Genomic DNA, 5,716 nt, shown 5'->3' with positions numbered 1-5,716 from the left:
ACCCTCTATTTACTAATGGTCCCAACTTGCCTCATTTAGAGAAAGGTAACCTCATGCATGAGCACCTTTTATTCATATTTATCATATGTGACCGATGAAGCTATCTAAAGCAGTTCGTGCATTGAATTATCATTTTTAAAATTTGAACTTGTGTTGCAAATGGAGGGAGTACAATATATGACATTTACGGATTACACTGAATAGCCATGGTTCAAGAGCAAATAGACCACTATCAAAGGTTTACGTTCCCTAAAGTCTTATGCCCTGAAAGATGTTCCTTGAATTTGCAAGATGATCTTTAGTGTAAAGATTTATATGTTCATAACTTCAAAATTAGTAAGGTAATGCACCCCCTGATAGCATCAATCAACATGTAAGGATGCAAATGTAGTCCAAACCAGCAAATAGGCCATTTTAAGCAGGCTGCTCGAACCCACTTGCATTCTTAATCAGCCACCACTAAGAGTAAGCACAATGCTATAAACCCCCAATTTACTCACATGTGTCTAGTAAATCTTCTCTCCATGTCCCTTGTAGGAGGACTCCTGCTCAGTCCTAAACCAAGCTCATTTACGAAACAAGGAGTTGAACCACGAACCTAATAATATTTGCATCTGATGCAGTGCCCTCTATACCATCTCAAGGAAACGCTGGTGTAAAGCGTATAGATAAAAGGACGGCAAGGGGGAGGGGTGGATTGGGGAAGGGAATGAACCTTGAGCGAGAAGTTGAGGGCGACGGAGGGATCACTGAGCCTTAAGGAAACCATGTCGTTCCCCTTCACACTCAACCAAATCAACGGGAAGGCCCTTGTCCTTCATGGCCTTGTATATTTTTGTTGCTTGATCTGGTGATACCATGATACAACCTGATATCAAAGTGAAAAGCCAGTAAAATGAAATCAATAGCGACAGGTTCATGATAAGAAGTTAATAACTGGTAAGGCGTAGTTTGTTCCTAGTCGGTCCCGGTTCCCTCGTTCATGATTAATGGTTTGGAGTTTATTCATTAGTAGTTAGTTTCCTTTTTATACACCATAAGGTAGTTGATGTGTTAAATAGGCTGGCGTTTTCTTATCCCCTCATGTCTTTCCGTGAAGAGATAGGAACACCAAACCATTTAAGGAGGTAATATGGTGGTATGAAAATAGAAAAAAACACGTAAATCTTCACATACTTTTTTTATAAGAAGTTGGACTTTAGATAAGTATGTCGGCAATAGGCAAATAATTTTCACTCTTATATACGAGGACGTTGGTGACGAAGTAGTCCCGGCCGAGCCTACGATCCGCGGCAGCGCCCCGACCTGCCGCACCTTGATCCGCAGTGGCGCGGCTACCGGTCGCTGTTCCCTCTGGCGGCCCCATAAGCAAGGAAGAAATGGAGGCTTATGGTGAGGGGGTGGGGTGACGGCGAGGTTTCAGGGCAGGGTGTGGCAGCCGCGACACAGACGCATCTCGCGGGCGAGATTTCTGTGGGTACGACATGGACGGGGACAGGCAACGCGGGGACGTGGGCGTCTCGGTGCGGTCAGCCGGGGGGAGCGGTGCCTAGGCGTGGGCGTGGGGCGGGAGCAGCAGAGTCGAGGGTGTGGGGCGGGTCCAATGGCAGCGAGGTGAGGCAGAGCATAGTTGTGGTATCGCGGGCGCCCACTTTAGACGCTTAATTAGTAGTAGGGATTTAGAAATATGTATATAAAATCTAACAAAGTGTTTCAGCTCATTATTTCTGATGTAACATAAAGTCATGATCATAAATGGCGTAAATAAAAAGGGCAAAAATAATATATTTGTTTACCATGAGTTGTGATCGGTAGGGGAGGCTTTCGTCTGATGAACCACTGCCTGAATATGGAAAACAGGTTCATTCTTCTGAACCACATAAAATAAGATAGTTATTAGATGTTTCCCAAGCGATGTTTCCCAAGCGAAATGGTTTCAAGAGAAATTTCACCTGAAACCGATGTTTCCCAAGCGAAATGGTGAACACTACTGGACACTGAGAGAGTACCATCTAGTCGATGCCACTGTGTAAGGTCCTTTAGTTCAACTCTGTCCTTAACTCTCCTGGAACCATCAGGTTTGACATCAATTCAGACGTATCATCTCTGCAACTTTTGATCTGTGTCACCAATATGCAACACCTGAAAATGTAGATATGGATCACGAAGCAGCCCCTGTGAGCACAAGACTTCAACCTACCAATGAATAGCATTAATTACGAACAACATTAAGAAATCTTACATAATAAGGTAACAATCTAGTGCATAAACCTATCAACTATCATCCACTTTGCATGTGAGTACACAAAATCACAATTAAAATCTCGTACATATGATATGAGTAGTGCCTTGACATTGAAAAAATATTCCTGCAACACAACCAGCCACAATGCATTCAACTACATTCCCTATCTTTTTTATTTTCTTTTGCTAAATAAGAAGCAAGTTTGAGATTTCGTTAATAACAATGCTGTAGGTATATATTTATAGTGGAGTGGTGATTTAATTCCCATACCTAAATTGATCTATTCAATTTACTTGATATAGAATCCTTTCTATTGGAATTACTAAAACTGTTCAAGTTGTTAAGCTGAAGCCTAGCAGACCAATCCCAATAGCTAGTCCTCGTTATGAGAGAAATCTCTCTTAGGTCATCCAGGACCTCTAGTTTTAACTCATTAGAATGTGCCAAGTCATTTGGATTCTGATCGAATTCCCATGTTGCTGCATAGATCCAAAGCCCATTAATCTTGAGATGGAAATGAATAGCTTGTGCCAGATCCTGAAATAAGAAGACCAGTGTAAAGACATACCAACATTGAGGTTTGCTGGTGTATGCAAATAAAGGTCTTCCTTATGATCATAGCTCAAATTTAAACTTCTCTACTTGATAAGAAATACATGACGAATGTGCAATGCAATTTTTAATTGGCTAATAACTTATTGGCCAAATTACAGTGTGTGGCCCCAAGTCGTACTAAATGTATAATTGAAAATTTGGAATAGGGTTTCAACTTTCATCTATTTTCTTGTGAGCAGAGCACAATGTCAGTGTACAATCCAAGACGAGAACATGTGCGAAATCGAGCAGAGCAGCAATAAGTTACAAAGGTGAACTTTAAACTTAACAACCAACTAAGGATGAATCTGTCTGTTGTTGGACTATTGGTGGTGGTGGCATTCACCCTTGGTGAGGTGCATGGTGATGACACCCTCGGAGTCCGGTATGATGGTCTGTGTGGCGGACACGATGTCGAACAGTGTGCGCTCGGGCAAGGCCGCTGGGTCATCGCCACCATCGACGGCTCCCGCCTCGTCGCGATCAAGCCTCAATTGAAGAGCGTCTAGAAACACCCCTCCTCAAGCCCATTGAAGAGCAGGGAGGATGTGCCCTACGGGAAGCCTCCAGAACCTTCCGCACATGATCTACAGCTTTGGAAATCAAGCCATGGTCGGATATGAGAGAGGAGGGCATGAATCTGGGCAGGGCAGCAGCGATGGATATGAGATCTAGGGACGAATATGCGGGCGGGATCAAGGAGGTGGCGTTCGTATTATGTCCCACGAAAGATTAATGTTGTTGTACTTACCGAAGACAGTGTTGATGGGATTCATGGCGATCTGATTCCTGGCGGCGACGCCGAAGACACACCTTGAGCATCAGCCGCTGCACCGACGCCTCGTCGGAGGGGCACTCCCCTCCCATCGTGTAGTTCATGTATCACTCCAGCTCGTCCCGATACTGGTGGCACGCCTGCCACAGCGACGGGAACGTCACCGCGTCCGCGCCCCCGCCCCTGTGTGGGCCGACCACCAGCTTCAGCTCGCCGCCCAGCTTTAGCTCCCGCTGCCACAACCCGCCCGCCGCCGCCTTCCGGCCGCCTCCATGTTGCGGCACCTTCCATCCGCGACAAGAAATCAAGAGCAGCACCTTCCATGACGAGTGGTGGGGAGGAGGGTGGGGGATCCGCGGCAAGAAATCAACAGCATCTGCGACACCTTCCGAATTGCGGCCTCGATTCCACGTAATCGCGGATCAAGAGGGGGAGGAGGATGGAAGCAACCGCCGCCACTTGATCCGCGGGTGGGATTTGAGGATAGGAGCCGCTGCGGGGGTTCGAGGATGGAAACCGCTGTCGGGGGTTCGAGGATGGAGCTGCTCGATTCGAGGATGGAAGGAATCACGACTGCTTGATCCGCGGGCGGGATTCGAGGATGGGAGCCGCTGCGGGGGTTCGAGGATGGAAGCCACGGGAATCGGGGATCGAGCGTGGAGGACGGATGGAGCGCGGAGGGAGGCCGAGGGAGCGCGACGGCAGAACCGTGCGCCGTGGACGTCTACGATACAAACATAAGGAGTAGTAGAGATATATTAAAATATATTCTAGGTCCTAATTATACTCTTAACAACTCCAATGGTATAAAGGTCTTTATCGACCTTTAGGTCATTGAATACGTTTTTTTAGCAACCAACCGTAAGTCATTGTAAATGAACCATTACACAGTAAACACTCAAGATGTTTGTTATATCAAACAGTCATATATGTATCAATATTATTTTATAAATATACAAAGTGCTTAATTTAAATTTGTCGGAATATTTTAGTCAATACATATATACATTATATATAGTGTCGGGGACCATAATTAGGGGTACCCTCAAGACTCCTAATTCTCAGCTGGTAACCCCCATCAGCACAAAGCTGCAAAGGTCTGATGGGTGCGACTAAGTCAAGGATCGATCCATTCGAGGGACTCGATCACGCCTCGCCCGAGCCCAGCCTCGGGCAAGGGCAGCCGACCCCGGAGGATCTACGTCTCGCCCAAGGCCCCCTCCAGCAACGGACATACTTTCGGCTCGCCCGAGGCCCAGCCTTCACCAAGAAGCAACCTTGGCCAAATCACCACGCCAACCGACCAAATCGCAGGGACATTTAATGCAAAGGTGGCCTGACACCTTTATCCTGACATGCGCCCTCCAGTCGACAGAGCCGAAGTGACCGTAGTCACTTTGCCGCTCCACTGACCGGTCTGACAAGAGGACAGCGCCGCCTGCGCCGCTCTGACTGCTGTGCCACTCGACCGAGTGAGGCTGACAAGCAGCCAGGCCCGACCTCAGGCACCATAGGAAACTCCGCTTCGCCTGACCGCAGGGCTCGGACTCGGGCTCAGACCCGGAAGACGACGAACTCCGCTTGGCCCGACCCCAGGGCTCGGACTCGGGCTCAGCCCCGGAAGACGACGAACTCCGCTTCGCCCGACCCCAGGGCTCGGACTCGGGCTCAGCCCCGGAAGATGACGAACTCCGCTCCGCCCGACCCTAGGGCTCGGACTCGGGCTCAGCCCCAGAAGACGACGAACTCCGCTTCACCCGACCCCAGGGCTCGGACTCGGGCTCAGCCCCGGAAGACGACGAACTCCGCTTCACCCAACCCCAGGGCTCGGACTCAGGCTCAGCCCTGGAAGACGACGAACTCCGCTTCGCCCGACCCCAGGGCTCGGACTCAGCCCTGGCCTCAGCCGACGGTCTCCGCCTCGCCTGACCCAGGGGCTCGAACTCGACCTCGGCCTCGGAAGACAGACTCGACCTCGACCTCGGAGGAGCCTCCACATCGCCCAACCCAGGGCACGGACCGACCACGTCAACAGGAGGCGCCATCATTACCCTACCCTAAGCTGACTCAGGCTACGGGGAACAAGACCGGCGTCCCATCTG

General features: G+C 49.1%; 1 long non-coding RNA gene across 1 annotated transcript; it reads right to left on the bottom strand.

Annotated features, from left to right (window-relative positions):
- Positions 1–773: 773 nt before the first annotated feature.
- LOC103634591 (uncharacterized) lies at positions 774–2,013 on the bottom strand. The gene is made up of 3 exons (XR_556793.2): positions 1,953–2,013; positions 1,797–1,870; positions 774–868 (listed from the first exon to the last, which is right to left on the bottom strand). It is a non-coding gene; the product is annotated as an uncharacterized lncRNA (long non-coding RNA).
- Positions 2,014–5,716: the final 3,703 nt, after the last annotated feature.

Source organism: Zea mays, chromosome 1, assembly GCF_902167145.1.
Source record: "Zea mays cultivar B73 chromosome 1, Zm-B73-REFERENCE-NAM-5.0, whole genome shotgun sequence".
In the NCBI taxonomy this organism is placed as follows: Eukaryota; Viridiplantae; Streptophyta; class Magnoliopsida; order Poales; family Poaceae; genus Zea; species Zea mays.
The sequence above is the reverse complement of the archived record's forward strand: the minus strand, read 5'-3'. Positions and strand labels throughout refer to the sequence as shown.